The sequence below is a fragment of the Falco naumanni genome, chromosome 5 (genome assembly GCF_017639655.2).
Source record: "Falco naumanni isolate bFalNau1 chromosome 5, bFalNau1.pat, whole genome shotgun sequence".
Taxonomy (NCBI): Eukaryota; Metazoa; Chordata; class Aves; order Falconiformes; family Falconidae; genus Falco; species Falco naumanni.
In genome coordinates, this window is record NC_054058.1 from 24,474,147 (window position 1) to 24,490,429 (window position 16,283).

Consider the following 16,283-nt stretch of genomic DNA (forward strand, 5'->3'; position numbering starts at 1 on the left):
ATGAGGGTGAATCTGAAGTCCCTATTTAATGAAACTGTTTTAGTCATGTGAAGTCATGACCTGCAGCTGATGCCTTATAACGAGACAAACCCATGGCATATTTTCCAAACTCCTTGTGCCTTGAGAACTTTTCTGCAAGACAAGCATCTTTGGCAGACCAAAAGCCCCAGTATGACTTGTCCTGGCAGGAGGTCAAATTGCCTGTTCTTTTGACACCAATAGAAAGTAAATGCGTCCTTTTACAGGATGTGCAATGTGATTCTGACTGTATGGTACTTCTGTAGACTAATAGGAGGGATCCACTAAAAAGGAGGGCAAGAGAAAACCCCAGGATGTCATATGCATGACTGTCAGTATCCAGCAGACAGGAGCCCAAGACAAAGGCGTATCAGCCAGAAACATGACTAACCAAAAGTGAGTACTGAAGAGGGCCAGAGATTATGGAAAAATGAGTCATGCTTCTCAACAAACACTCAAAATACGCTGATGAGAGAACGCAAACGGAGGAAGTGACTGCATTGTAACTGGTAGCCTGCATATAAGGAACATCAAAAGATGACATTTAGATAAACTGCAATGTCTGCCCAACATTTAAGAGGTTGAAGCAGGACACAAGGCTGATTTCTCTGTGCAGCAGGCTGCATAGCAACACCTGTCCCATCTAAAACTGCATCATGAGAGCAAGCCTTCAGCTTGGGCTTATTTATGAGAAGCTTTCTCAGCAGAGGAATCATTTAGGCATGCTTTGAGTTGGTTCAACTGAAAGCAGGTATAAACAGGTCTGAAAAGCTTCATATGTTTTACAGTCCTACACAGGATAATGCTAGAAGAGAAGGTTCCCCCTCCACCCCTTACACATCACATCTTTTACGATCCACACCGGTAAGACTTGTAAACCTAATGAACTCCCTCTAATTTTACCACTGCAACAAAATAATTCAAGGACAGATACGAAAAAAATATTTTGCTTCCATGTCAAGATTTAAACACACTGATGCACTCAAGGCTATATGGAAGCAAGAATATTCCACAGGGGAAAAGTCAGTTTCAGTATTGCCTGATAAAGCACACAATTTAAAGAAAATATGCATAATAGGTCAGAGCAGTATGGAGGGAGCAGAAGGCAGGTTTTCTGACTTCGATGTAACTAGAGTCCACTGACCACTTGCCACAATAGATCCATCAAATACTCTAAACAGTCATGACAGAGGATACAGGCATCCCCCAAGTCCAGGATACACAAGAAAAATGGTCTTTATCATTTAATATGGTCATCAATTCAGGTAGGAAAAGCTGACAGACGCAGAGCAGTATTCTCTGATCCACCTCTTGGGCTTGCTCATGTACAGGAAGTGATATGAAAGTTCTCAACGACTGATGGGTGAAGCAGCAAGCTCAGTACCTAAAGCATCAAGAACAGAATGGGAGAAGGTTCAGCCATTTGTAGAGGTCTACAACCAGGCAGTCATTTTCTACCTGCAATACCTATATCACTTAATTCAAGACGACTAGAAGAAAAGGTGTAAAAAGAGAATAAGAGAACTGGGTGACATATCTGCGTGATATATGTCTCTTGTAAAAGGAAAATCCCAGTGCTCCAGAGCAAAGGACAATTTAGAAATAGAAGTCAGATCCCATGCAATAGGAAGCCACTATCTGGCCAAGTAGCAGCTTTGTACTTCCTATTACCCTTCTTCATTAGCAGCCGTTAAGTGGAGCTTATGTCTTAAAGCCTAAGTCTTTCAAGATGAAAGGGATCTTCCCCTTATGCCCTAGAAGTGATCAAGTCTTTGGGAAAAAAAGACTGTATGGAGACACTGTCAAAGGACTAACTTCACGCTAGACTTCTTGTCCATGGGTTGGAAGATAAATCAGAGTTGAAAGTTTATGTAGATCTCAAACATTCAAGATCACTTTGATTCAAGGTCAAAGCTGATGGATGTGTCCAGCAAATAATTAAGCAGTCTCTCCTGCTTTCCTTGAATGGCATTAGACTTGAAGCCTTTGTAAATCAAATGTTTCTTCAGGGATCTAGTCCTCCAAGAAAACATGAGTATTTGGCACTCCTGCTGGGCGAGAGTGTAATGGATGCCATGTAAAATATGTCAGCTTCAGGAAATGAGACAGACACATGAAAGGAAGGCAAAGAGAAAGAATTACTTAAAACCAGCTAAAAGCCACAAAACCAAAGTCTATGCAATGCAAGCTGTTGCTCAGTCCTGTGCCACTGAAGACATTGTGTCAGCTGCGTGCTTGAGAGATGCACTACCTATTTCTTTTATACTTTGCAGATCCATAAAATACTTGGTCAGAAACTAGCCCAACCTCCCGCTTAAAGCAGGGCTAGTAGCAACACTGGATCAGGTCTGCTCCTCTCAAATATTTATCCTTGTGCCATAACCTGTGAATTAGCAACTTCATACATATTTCAAGCCTTGACATATGCTAATAGAATTTTCCTTTTAGCTTGTTCAAATAGGAAATAACTTGTATGGCACTTGTGCAAAAATCGACCAAAATTTCAGTCTTGCTTATATATACATGCAGTAATTCAAGCTACAATTCCAAATCCTGTATGTACTGCATATATGTAATAATATTAACCAGAGCATATCTCTGTTCAGTAAGAACTGTTCAAAGTAATTGTGATAAATTAAAGCTTCATCCTACAGACCAGTATTACAAAAGCTTACGACACAGCAGAACTGCCTCCATTTTACTAAAGCAAGAAGTCTCACAAGATCATAAGAGGACGAAAGTAGCAAAATGTACAAATACAGAGTATTTGGATTCAGTTACTTTTCTACCTCAGTGTTTTTCACAATTTATTAAAGTTAAATGAATGCAAGAAAAAGGAGCAAAGATACTGCATGTAAAAATGTTCATGAAAACCTATTAACAGCAGTATCCAAGTCCAAAAAAAAACAGAAAAAAAATCACTTAATAAAGATCTATGCTTTCTAGACCACAACAATGCTGCCCTTTTCAACAAAGATCAATAGTATCACATCTTTCAGTGTACCACCTCCTACTTTCACAAGCGCCTCTGCACTCCCTCAGGCAACCTTACATCTGTTCGGAACAGGGCTAATTTCTGTGCAATAGAAAACAGAAACCAGTTTAGCAAAACACAGGTTTAACCAACCTAATTGGCAAGAACTGAAAGAAAAAAAAAATTAAAAATTATTAGCTTACTAGAATAATGATCAGCAATGTTGAGATTTGTAGGAATGTATGTGCCCATAAACAAGGCAGTGCAAAAGGAAATTTATACAACCTTCAACACAGAGTCAAATTTTTTCAGTTTTTTAAAAATTAAAAAAACTTTGCTTTTCTTCAACCAATATTTTAGACTTCTTGTTAGGCACATTATATTAATCTGTAAGATGATGCTGCTCCCTCTCTTTCCTCCCAAACTGCTTTTCAAGAAATGTTTTCATACTGCCAGTGAACCAACTGGGTTTGTACTGTGGCATGGCAGACTAATTTAAACGAAATCTAGCAGACCAGGCTATACACAGCTATTTACAGCAGCTATTGAGGACAGCATACTTCATAGCACTAATATTTTTAAAAATCTGGCAGCCCGGACTAAGAGTACAAATGGGATGAGACTGTCTCAAGGCAGCTGCATACTAACCAAAGGTAAATATTCTCTCTGCATAAATCCCACCAGGAAGAAGCTGATTAATAAGCAATAAGCAATTAAACCCGCATACAAAATACTGCTCCATCCTGAGGATGGTGTGACTCCCACCATCACTGTGACCCTGAAGAAAAACACTGCTTTTTATACGTTCAGAACATTTTGTCTGAGACACTTCATACCCAAAGAAGCTGATACATCCAGTGAATGCACATTCATAGGAGTAACGGCTATAAGTAATGCCACATATATAAGGCATTTGTTACTGCTTCCTTCGTATATTTACACCACCTATATTGCTTTTCCTATATAACCCTTTTAAGAGTTCTTTAACTCTCTCCCCATTTCTCATACACATATGTAAGAACAAAATCCACATACATAAATGAATAAAAAACAAAAATAAAATGTATCCAGATTAACAGTAGTGTTAGAGAAAATTTATTTCTAAGAAAATGATGTTCCAAGACATATTAAATCTCCAGTGCTTCTATTAGGCAGATATACCTCAGGCTTTTTTTCTAAGCTGAGATATGAACTGAAAACCTTAATTCCTCCTCACCTCATCCTGGCCAGGAGAGTGGTTGAGCCACCATCCCTCGAGGTATTTAAAAGAGTGTAGATGTGGCACTTAGGGACATGGTTTATTGAGGGACTTGGTAGTGCTGGGTTAATGGTTGGACTCTATGATCTTAAAGGTCTTTTCCAACCTACACAATTCTATGATTCTATGAGGCATGAAGATTTATTTCTTCCACAGTTTACGCAAAGGAAGTAGCTATTAAAGAAATATTCCATTTTTTCCACCAACAGCAATGACAAGAGGACTTCGCTGGGACTCATTTGCTTATAAGCACTAACTTAGAATTACACCCTGCGGTATTTTTGAGTCAAGCTGATTCTGTGAGATTAAATATTCAGCTGATGGGATTTTTTTAGTATGATTATTTACATTTTAAATAAAACCTCATAGCTTCAATTCTAACCTCAGCAAGCTATTGCCTGAATTTCAGCAGCTGCATTCTCCTCACCTAGAAACAGAAAAAAAGGACATTATTAGGCTTTTTGCATATAGATCTTCTGAAACATACAGTCACTGAGGCTGCCTGGGATTGCAGGTGCCAGCTGAAAAGCCTACCCCTCAGATTACTACTTAGCGGTAAACTAGGAAAACACCTGTATATTAAAAAGCAGAACAAAATTTAATTTGTTCATGAATTAAATGTCATTCACAGCCAAATCACACAAACTCAGGGGAAACCACATGCCCTAAAGACCTCACTCAAAAGCCACACAACACATATCTCTGTTTCTCCCTGTTGTCTAAACAGGTTAGATACACACAAGTCAAGATATGAAGGAAAGCTTTTCATCACTTGCCCATCAGCAGCTAATCTTTAACGTGGGGTCAGTTTAACTTACTGGAAAAAGAAGCTAACAGCTGAAAAGTTCAAAGATTTTGTTTAACATCTAGTTCTGTAACAGGAACTGAAGTGTCACATCACTAACGAGATTACACATTTATTTAAAATTCTCATGGATATTCTGAAATCTGTACAATCCACAAAGCATATCTAGTATGAAAACTAGGCTTCAGCATAAACAGTTACAATTACCTACATGTCCGTTGATCATTAATTTTTTGCTGGTTTTTGTTAATTACTGCTGTTCATAAGCATGTCTTTTCTCTGATTTTCTACCATGTCAGCAGAGCAAGGGTGACATGAAAGAAACATCAACTTCTAGGTCACTCAGTTATATTTAGCATTTAAAAGTAATGGTATGAACACAAAGAAATGAAAATAACAGTTAAGCCCCTGAAACACCAGTAAGACATAACTGTGTGCATCAATCCATCTTCAGTGGGTACTCACATTTATCAAGACCCGAAGAGCACTCTAACTCATCCCTATCTGTGGAACACACTTTGATGAAGTTGTTATGAAAACTTACATTCTACCACTCTACCACCGTGAGTTCCTCCCACAGAAAGATATTCATAAAGGTAAAAGGGGTTTTCTGCTAAAAATTCAGATAGAGCTTCAGCATGCAGCGTTATTTGACAGAAATGAAACAATTCCAGAAGCAACTGCTGAAAGAAGCACTCCTTTTCAATTAAATTCCAGCATCAGGCTAACAGATCAATCTGTTTTCTAGACTGTAATGAACAAATACCCTTAGAAAAGCCTCTGCTCTGATTATGTGCTCACTGAAATTTTACTGTTGCTTTCTGAAGTAGCTGGTAAACACTTAGTGGCATTCGAAGCTCACATGTTTACTTTTTCTGCCACTTTGAGTATAAATTACCACAATATTTTACCTCTTCCAAGCATGATGTCCTTATACAATAAATTGAGACACGTAGGTCAGGAATATTTTGTTGCTGGTAAACCTCCTAACACAGAAGATATTTCATTTTTAAATGTCTTGAACAGCAAAACTCATACCTAAAGAAACACAGGGGAAGTCAGCAGGAGCTAGACAAAGGGAAATTATATCCACAAAGTCACCTCTGATTGGCCTCCTTAGAAGTATCTGAGTAATATTCCAGACATAATAGAAAAGAGTATATACTTTTAGCCTCACGTTTTTAATCATTACCTTGAATGCTATGAAACATTCAGTAAATAAGATATCGCTGTCATTTTTTAAGAACTTGTACATGCCTCTGAGGAGATTAAACAAGAAACTAAGTTCCCTGTAGATTTGAGACTGGAAATAATACCTGAAAATTATTCGCTATGTAAAGTTTTCTTCTAGCAATATAATTTTAAAGAACCAAAGCAATATTCAGTAGCATACCATTTATTTTCAGGGCAGTCAATTTCTACCAAGGAAATTTATTTTTTCTTTTAGAATTTCAGGTGTCTCTCTGAATTCAAACCACAAAGCTGCCCAAACTAGCTAAATCTATCATAAGATTTTGTTTATACTGATAAAATGTCAAAACTGAAAGTAACTACAATAATATAACATCTAGATCACAAGATACTGTAGAGCATGTTCTCAATACAGATGTGCCATCCCTTAGAAAATGCTTAATTTTCCTCAGTTACAGACAGGTCAATTAACTGGTCACAAAGTAAATGTTTTCCTAGTGGGTACCATTAATTTATCAACGTTAATTTATCTGCAGTGGCTTCTCGAGTTTTTTTGTTTCTATATGGGCTCAATAAAATCACAAGTGGCATGGAGAAGACGCATCAAATAAAATTATTAGCTAGGAGGTTACAAAAAAGAACACCACCACAAGTCAGATAAAATAAAAGCTGTGGTACACATTGTCACAATATGACACCAGAAATTTACCCAAATTCTTTCATGACAATCCATAACAGCAGTATCTACTTAAATACAAAATATACAAAATGAAGATAAAATTGTCCAACTTTTTAAGCTACATATAAACATTTATATCTGTTGCCAGGGTTATTATTCATAAAGTTCTGTTGTGAGTAAACTACATTAGTAATAAGAAAGCAAGACTTTCTAAGATAAAATAACTCTAGTACACAGACAGTACCTGCCAGCCAGATGATCTAGGGCATTTTTTTTAATTTAAGGTTCATAATAAATCACCTAAATATTTAACAGCACATTAGAAGAAAAAAAAACTAATGATGACAGTGGTTAAACGCTTTTCAGTTGTTGGAATATAGCCATTATACTAAAATCAACTAAAGAAAAAGTATTAGTATAAAAAGAAGAAAGATATGGTTTGTTAAATCAGAAACCTTGATCAGTTTCTTACTAAAACATCAAAGGTTTCATTAAGCACGAACATGAAAGGCACACAGAAATCCAGATTAGGCTTAATATGACTTATTTCCATCTTTTTTTAATGTATTTATTTAAAACAAATATTTTCATTATATTCATTGATAACAAATGAATTACTAGTTTATTTTCCAGAGCAGGGAGGTACTGGGCTGCTTTTCAGAGACTGATCTGTTATTCTTTATACAGGTCTAAATTCTGCCTTTTCACATTTGCTTGATCATATCACCTTACAACATGTTTCATGCTGATAATATCATTTGCAGTGAAATCACTCCTACGTAGCCTGAGTCAGGCAGACAAAAAGCATCAAAAGTATTTTAGAAATAGAACCTGTACAAGTTCAGCCAAAAGAAAAACAAGGAGCAGCAGAAAAAACTGCTACCCCCTGACTCAGACGCCCTGCTGAAAGGACTGAGCTTGCTGAAAGGACTGAGCATACCCCCGCGGTGGTAACAAGGGGGGAGGAGAGGTGTCTGAAGTGAAGCTGAGCCTGGGAAAGAAGAAGGGATGATTTTCCCCAAGTGTTTTAATGTTTGCTTTCTTTTGTTTCCCAGTAATTAAATATTTATGTTAATTTGCAATAAATTAAGTTAAATTCCCCGAGTCAAGTCTGCTTTACCCATGACAGTAATTGGTTAGCAATTTCCCTGTCTTTATTTCAACCCTGGAGCTTTCTCAGTCCTGTTCTCCCTATTTGCTCCCCATCCCACTGGGGCAGGGACTGAGGGAGCAGCTGTGTGGGTGTCTGGCTGCTAGCCAGGGCCAACCTACCACAGGGACAGTATAACACCCTAATGGTAAAATGTGACAGTAACACTGTCATATTTGACCCAATTTCCACATGGGCAAAACGCACTGTTGTTAAAATTGTGTTAATTTATTACCAGAAGTATTGCCATTAAAGACGAGATACTCTTCAGTGGGGAAACTGAATACCAGATAACCAGGCATGCTTGTACTCACTTAGTAAGAAATCTGTATTTCCCTGAGCCATGACTTCAAGGGGCTGAACATTTAAACTCTAATTCAACCAGTGACATAAATATACAGAAAAATACATTTCTGAATTTTTTTAATAGGTTTATGGTTTGTGAAATAAAAAGCCATAACTACACCTGAGGAAAATTCCAACAAACTAAAGTGTCACTTGTTTAATGTCTACATGGAGTACTATGAGTGTAAGGATGAATTCAACTTTTACATAAAGTTGAAGAAAAATACTGCTTAACACTAGTTTCTTTTGACAGAAGTGGTCTTTTATGTCCAGGCACACTGTGGGTATGCAGGTATCACTAAAATTGGAAGTCAAGATTTAACAGATTGTACCTAGAAGGCACAGACGCATATTTTGCAAGTACAGATATGGAGTATCATAGAACAACACAGGCTGGAAGGGACACCTGGAATTTATCTAATCCAATATCCTGCTCAAACAAGGGCAATGAAATGAGTTTGCTCAGCACTGACACAATCAAGCTCTGATATCTCCAGAACTGGAGATGCTAATAAACCTCTTAGAATGTTTAATTACTCTTAATGGTGAAAATGTTGTTCATTGTGCATAATAAGAATGAACTTCCCTTGCTGCAGCCTGTGATCATTGCCCCCTTCTCTTCTACTGCCCACCTCTGAGAAGTTCACCTCCATCTTCTTCAAACTTTCCCATGCGGTAGCCGAGGCCCACAATAACATGCCCTGAGCCTTATTTTCTCCAGACCAAGCAAAACCAGTTCTTTCAGCCTCTCCTCGTATGTCATATACTCCAGTCCCCTAATCATTTTGGCTACCTGCTAGACCCACTCCAGAACATCAGTGTCTGTCTTGTACTGCAAACCCCAAAACTGGATATGGTACTCTAGATGTAGTCTCAAGTGCTGAACAGAAGGAATGATTGCTCCCCTTAATCAGCTGACTACACTCTGGCTAATACACAACTTTATACAGTTGGCCTTCCTCACCACAAGGGCACACTGCTGATCCACATTCGCTTTGGTGCCCACCAGGACCCCTTATTGGAAAGCTGCTTAGTAGCCAGTCAACTCAAGCCTGAGTGGAGGGGGTTTTCCCATTCCATGTGCAGGACTTAGTGAGGTTCCCATCACCCCTTTTTTCCAGCCTGTTGAGGTCTCTGCAAATAGCTGTCCTTGCCTCTGGTGTATCAGTTATTCCCCACAATGTAGTATCTGCAGATCTGCTGAAAGTGAACTCCATCCTATTATCCAGGTCATTAAATAGACGTTGAACAACACTGACCCAATGCATGGCCCATGAAGAACACTGCTAGTAACCAGATATCAGGTAGATTTTGTGCTGTTGACCACCCTTCAAGCCTGGCACTCCAGCCATGAAAGTGCACTTATCTGGTGCATATTTTGCCAATTTGACAATAAGGATACTAGGGGAGACCATGTCGAAGGCCTCGCTAAAGTCCAGGTAAACATCCACAGCAGGCCCTTTATCCACTAGACCAGTCATCTCCCCATAGAAGAGGTGACCGTGTTGGTCAGGCATGATTTGCCCTTGGTAAAACTGTGCAAGGTGCTCCCAATCACCTTCTTCACATGCTTGTACGTGAGTTCCACAAAAATCTGCTATATAGCATAATCTCAGTCTCTTGAAAGGTTAACTGACCTACAGTTCCCTCTATCCTCTTTCTTGCCCATCTTGAAAATGGGTACGGTATTTGTCTTTTTTCATATACCCCTCAATTCTAAATCTCAGAATTTTAAGTCCTGAACCAAGATCAAAGGGAAGCCAATGCCTACAAACACATCACCTACTTACAGAGAAGTAAGCCTCTCTCCTGCTTTGAATGATAGCCCACACACATTCACAATGACTAAATAAGTATCGGTGTCAAAATATCCACTGGTGTCTTTCATGTGGCACTGAGCCTTTCTTGTAGAACAATATACATCAGATAAGACATTCTGAAGTCTTGGAAGGTAGACATCTGACTTTTAAACATAATGTCAGAAAAACTAGTTCTCCACAGAGGAGACTGGGATTCCACACCCTGTTTGTTGACAAAAAAACATGGTGGCAGTGGTGTTTATGTCTAACATCTGCCAGATCTACATACAGTAGTAGACAAGCACAAATGATGTGAAGAAGATTACTGATCCTATGTCACTGGCTTTTGATTGTGAGGCCCTGGAGAATAAAACAATAGCAAAGTAACAGAAAGGGCAGAATAAAATCAGTAGTTTGCCTTTTAGGAAGTCATCCCATTAAGGTTATCATCCCCTTCAAAGACAGGTTAGCAACTCAGCAATCCCAGTAAAGATACTTGTTGTTACGGAGTGGCTGGAGGAAAACACTTTGAATTGATTAAGTGGTAATCCTGAACAATGAATAAATGCAGATACTGTTTTAGCGTAACTTTGATCATTATGCAGGAATAAACATCCTGCAATCAGAGAGATGAACCAATTCTTTCATTGGAGGGACTGTACTATCACTGGCAATATTACCATTATGAACTTGAAATAAAAGTGAGAGGTGCTCAGTCCTCTTAAAATGAGGATAGAAATCCATCTTGGATTTTCTTTCCAGTATTGAACACTCCATAAATACCCCTTTTCTTAGAGCAGTGTGGAGAAAGAAGTTTTAATTTCTCAAGCAATGGCTAAGGAACTGTACCTCTTGGATACATCAAACCCGCTTCTTTAACACAGAAAGTTTAAAGGACCAAGTGTTGCCACCAGTAGAATCTCTGGCACTAAAAATTAAATCCTCAGCAGAAACAAGCAAAGTTCTTCAGTGTCAAATCCCAGTATGATCTCAGTACTGAAGGGAAGGAAGAAAGCAGGCTCTTTGAACAGATTGATTAAGCTCAAGTGTTGAGAGGCTCTCAGAGAACTACTTAAGGAGGTGCAGGCAGGTACAGGCAATATACAGAGTGTGGGGATGCAATTGCAACAAAGTGTTTGTACCCAAGCGCTAACGGTACGTGAGTACCAGCAACACGTAAGCGAGCTATCACTTTAACCAATGAAGGAGTATGAAAATAACGGGAAACCAGACATGCAAGAAAGAATAACAACACCCATATGAAGAAGCTGGTAAAGAAACTGAAACCGCTTACCTACAAACCAATTTCACCAACTTAGAGTGGAACTACGGAGTGGAACATCCAAAACTAGCAAGCCAGATAGCAATGAAAACATAACGACTGATTTAACAGGCACATGCTAAATAGATTTTAAGTATTTAAAATAAATATATGTTTTTATATGTATACATATGCATATACACACAGACCTATAAACATATTTAATAGAAGATAAACAGAAAAGAATGTCCTGACACACCTAGAAGACAAAGTTTGAGAGTCAGACTCAGAAAGTTAAAAGGTAGAAGCAAATGCCTTTAACACCTGAAAATAAGACAGGTGGGAAAAAAAGATTATCAGCAGTTCCTGACCAACACCAGGATTTCCAGATCCAGCTGAATGCTATATTTGGAAACTAAAGATATCCTTATAAATAAACCAAAGTCGAGTGACCAGACAAAGATCTTTCACAGAATAAAATCAGGAAAGGTATAATACTTGCAAGGTACTTACACAAACTAACGTTTTACAAGACTGTCGTAAGGAAACTGAATCAATGCAGACTCCAAATTAGTGCTGTAAGATGCAAAAAAATCAGATTGCTTACTGTATATTTACTTTACAAACTTTGAAAGTGTTTATGATACCACGAGTACTTTAATTACCTGGAAAGTAATGGGAGACTGCTGAAATCTATAACGAACTATTAATGCACAAGTTTTCTGTAATAAACACTCAAAAGTGACATCACTCACTCTCAGGTATGCACAGGTGCTCAGGGTTTACATGGTAAGGTTTTGGCAGTGGGGGGCTGCAGGGGTGGCCTCTGTGAGAAGAAATCAGGAGTTGCACCCACTTCACACAGGTATAAGAGCCAGGAAGGAAGGAGTAAATTTGAGCCTGGGAAGAAGAGGGGCAGAAAGGTGTTTTTTAGTTTTGCCTTTGTTTCACCAGCCTACTCTATTTTTAACTGGCAAAAAAATTAAATTAATTTTCCCCAAGTTGAGTCTGTTTTGCCCACGACAGTAATTGGTAAATGATCTCCCTGTCTTTATCATCTTGTTTTCTCTCACCTGTCCTATTGAGGAAGGGGAACGAGAGCAGTTGGTGAGCATCTGGCAGCTGACCAAGGTCAGCCCACCACAAGAGGTTGTGAAAAAAGAGCTTCTTTCACTGTCCTTCTCTACTAGTATCAAGATGAAATGAGAAAAGTGGTTAGAACTTAAAGGCGAGTCAGACTCAGTGTGGTTTACCCTATTTGCTACGAGTTAAACGGTTCGATCTGCCATGCTGCAGCAGAGGGAGGAAAAGATGAAGATGGCAAAGACTAAATGGGAAGGCTGTGAAATTAGAAAGAAGGAAATAAAATCTGCTGAAAATAAATGGGAAAATTAGATCATTTAGACAAGAATAAGTCTAAAGGCTACTGACTGTGGCATTGGACAAACCACTACCTTGGACACATTGTGTGTATTCAGGGGTGCTGAGAAAGATTTATAAAAAGAACGTAGTGATAACTCAGCTAAATCAGTTTACTACAAAATATTTTTTAAGAAAAAAAAGTTAAAATTTAGACTTTTTGCAAGATTTTTTTTTATCATATAAGATTTATATCCAATATAAAATAATCTAAAAAACCCCCATGTCTTTAACTTGTAAAATCTGGTCATAGGTGTGCATTTTATAAATTGGTTAAACACATAGTGCAAGAAAAACTACAAAGTGTAGACCAAAACAAAATGGCTAACTATACTCTGAAAAATTAAGCTGTAAGACTACAGAAAACCCTCAGGGAACTTGGACAGCAAGACTACTGCAAAAGCTAACGTGAAGATAGTCTGCCCCGAATTGAAATTGAACAGTAAGCCAGAAGCAGAGCAGCTACGGAACTGTAATGCAGACTGAACACTCTTCTTGAAGTTAAAAAAAGATCAAGTGACAACATAAGGCTCACCACAAACTCTCATGCAGATATGCCTACATGTTGATTAATATTTTACATGTACCATTACCATCTGTAACATAACTTTCTCCCTCACAGACCTATTTAGAACTGATAGTCATGAGCATTAGTTCAGTGCTTCGAAACACAATTTTTTTTCACATAGGTGTTAACATTAAAATTATAAAGAATTTGAAAAAAATGCATCTAGTAAAGAAACTAATCAACGGTTAAAAATAAATCTGCAATAGAATCAAAGCTAGTGAAAAAGTGGGAGAATACAAATCAAAAAGATCCATGTCCCGGAACCTAGGATTTAGAAAGATAACAGTTACAATTTTATAGATAACCTTGGATTTGTGGGAATACTGTCAAACATAAGCCTTGAAGTAATGCATCTGGAATACAACTCCTCCCTGGAAAGCCTGCATGCTTGATAAAGAAAATTAACACAGTGCAAGCAACAGTAGAACAGCAATTGCCATACCTTACACAGTTTCGTTTTAATTTTAACAGCCAAGGTAAGTATCGATGCCCTTGACTGTCAGGCCAGAGAACAGTCATCGCTGACATTCAGAGGGCACACACCTGGGCAGCACTGGTATATCCAGCAAGAACACATCAGTAATATCAACAGAAACAAAAGCAGACAGGTTCCAGTTTCAGCACTGCCAATGTACTCAGTATAGTATGTGGGGTGCAATGTGTTGATTGTCTGAAAGTCCACTCAGTACTACTATATTTTATGCAGTGTTTTTGCAGCTAAACATACACGGGAATCCCAATCACTATGGAAGAACAAAAGATTTTGGGTTTCTATCAAGGCTCAGACAACTGGAAAACTTAGGTCATGATTTAGGGTAGAAACCTAAGCACACATAATACATTACACCAATTAGTGTTTCAAAACTGAATTATAATAGAATAATTCAGGCTAGAAAGGACAGCAGGAGGTTACCTAGTTTAACCACTTCCTCAAGGCATGGCCATCTTGTTGAGATTAAACCAATTTACTCAGGACTTTATCCAGTCAGATATTGAAAACCTCCAAGGTTTTCCTTACATTCAATCAGAACCTCTTATTTCTGTTTATATCCATTATTTCTCACCCTCCCACCCTGCAGCATGCAAAGTCTGGTTCCTTTTCTCAATAACTGCCTCACCGTATGGGAAGACTGCTACCAGGTCCCCCCTAAAGACTCCTCCAGGATAAAAAAGGCCCATTCCCTCAGCCTCTTCTTACAGGGACTGTGCTTCAGCCCATTAACCACTTTGGTACCCCTCCCAGGAACTTGCTTACTTATTGATACCTTCTTTGTACTGGGCATCCGAAAGCTGGAGAGTGTTCTACACATGGTTTAACAAGTGCCAAGTCGAAGGATGTAATCACAATGAACTTCTCCACTGGCAGGCTACACCCCTGGCTTATGTTCAACTTGCCATCCACCAGGCCCCCCAAATCCTCTTCTGCAGAGCTGCTGCCCAACCAGTCAGACCCTAGCCTCTATTTTTCCAAGGGGCTCTTTATTCTCATTCATCCTTGTTGAACCTCATAAGCCTCCTGGCCTGCTCATTCCTGCAGACTCAGCCCCTCTGCACAGCAACTTTGAGCATATGAACTGGTCCCCTTAGTTTGGTGTCCTCTGCCATCTGAATGTGGACCACGTCACTTCCCATCCAGGTCATTGCTAAAGATGTCAAACAAGACTCAACTTGTTACAAGCAACTGGGTAAGTAATCACTACCCTCCGAGTCCGATCGCGCAACCAGCTTTTTACTCATCTGGCTGCTCAACCACTCAGACCATACCATTCTGACTAGAATGACAAGAATACTGCAGGAGACGGTGATGAAACTCTTACTAAAGGCAAGGTAAATGATATCCACTGCTCCCTTCCTCACTCACAAATCCAGACATTATCACAGAAGGCAATGAGATCTGGCATGATTTATCCTTGATAATCAGTCCATGCTGACTGTGCCCAGTCATCACCTTGTCACAGATGTGCACAGAAATGTATTCCAAAAGGACCCACCCCACAATATTTCCAGGGACTGAAGTGAGGAGAAGCAGCCTGTAATTCCATGGTTTGTCACCTGGACTGTTTTGAAGATTGTGGAACATCTGCCTTTCCACAGTTTATTGAAACCCCTCCCCAATTTCTTTTGTCTTTTAAAGATGATAGAAATAAGCCTTCCAGTGGCACCAAACAGCAATCTCAGCACCCTCTAATTCATCCTGTGGTCTTGTATGGATCAAGTTCTTTCAAGTAATCCCTGACTGAACCCTCATTCAAATCACTGCTGGTAGTGCTTCCCCTTGAACCCTACCTCTGATGGCTGAGGTCTAGAACTTCTTGAGTACCTGAGCAGATTGGCATAGCACAGAAGGATGGAACATTCTGTTCAGATGTGTGATCTCTCTATTTGCATACTGTGGGAGAATGTAGGAAGCCAAATGGGAGGGCTGAAGAAATTGAGTAATCTCTTAGGGGAACAACAACAGTCTGCACTTCATATTAAAAGTTCTTGAAGAAATCCCTCTGTTCCACAAGCAAGAGTTGAGAAAAACCTTTTTTATTCCTTTCCCTTATACTTGCCCAAGGATGGGAATCTTAAGAAACTGAAGCATATTTTTAGTGAGTTTATAAAATCAAAAGAAAATTCAATCCTCATTTACTACTTCTGTCCAAACTCTTCTGGAAACAGAGATTTTGAGCAGGAAATAAATGATTCATAAGTGTCAACAAAAGCAAGATTTATTTCATTCTAGAGCTCATTACAAAATGTGTTTTACAGTAACAAAAATATCCATACAGTTCTAAGGTTTTATCTTTTAACCTTATTTCCCTCAGTGCTGC

The 16,283-nt window shown here is 38.8% G+C and overlaps 1 protein-coding gene across 5 annotated transcripts in view; it reads right to left on the reverse strand.

The window, feature by feature from the left end:
- ERC1 (ELKS/RAB6-interacting/CAST family member 1) overlaps positions 1-16,283 on the reverse strand; it is a 311,152-nt gene that overhangs the window by 258,668 nt on the left and 36,201 nt on the right. The window lies entirely within an intron of this gene.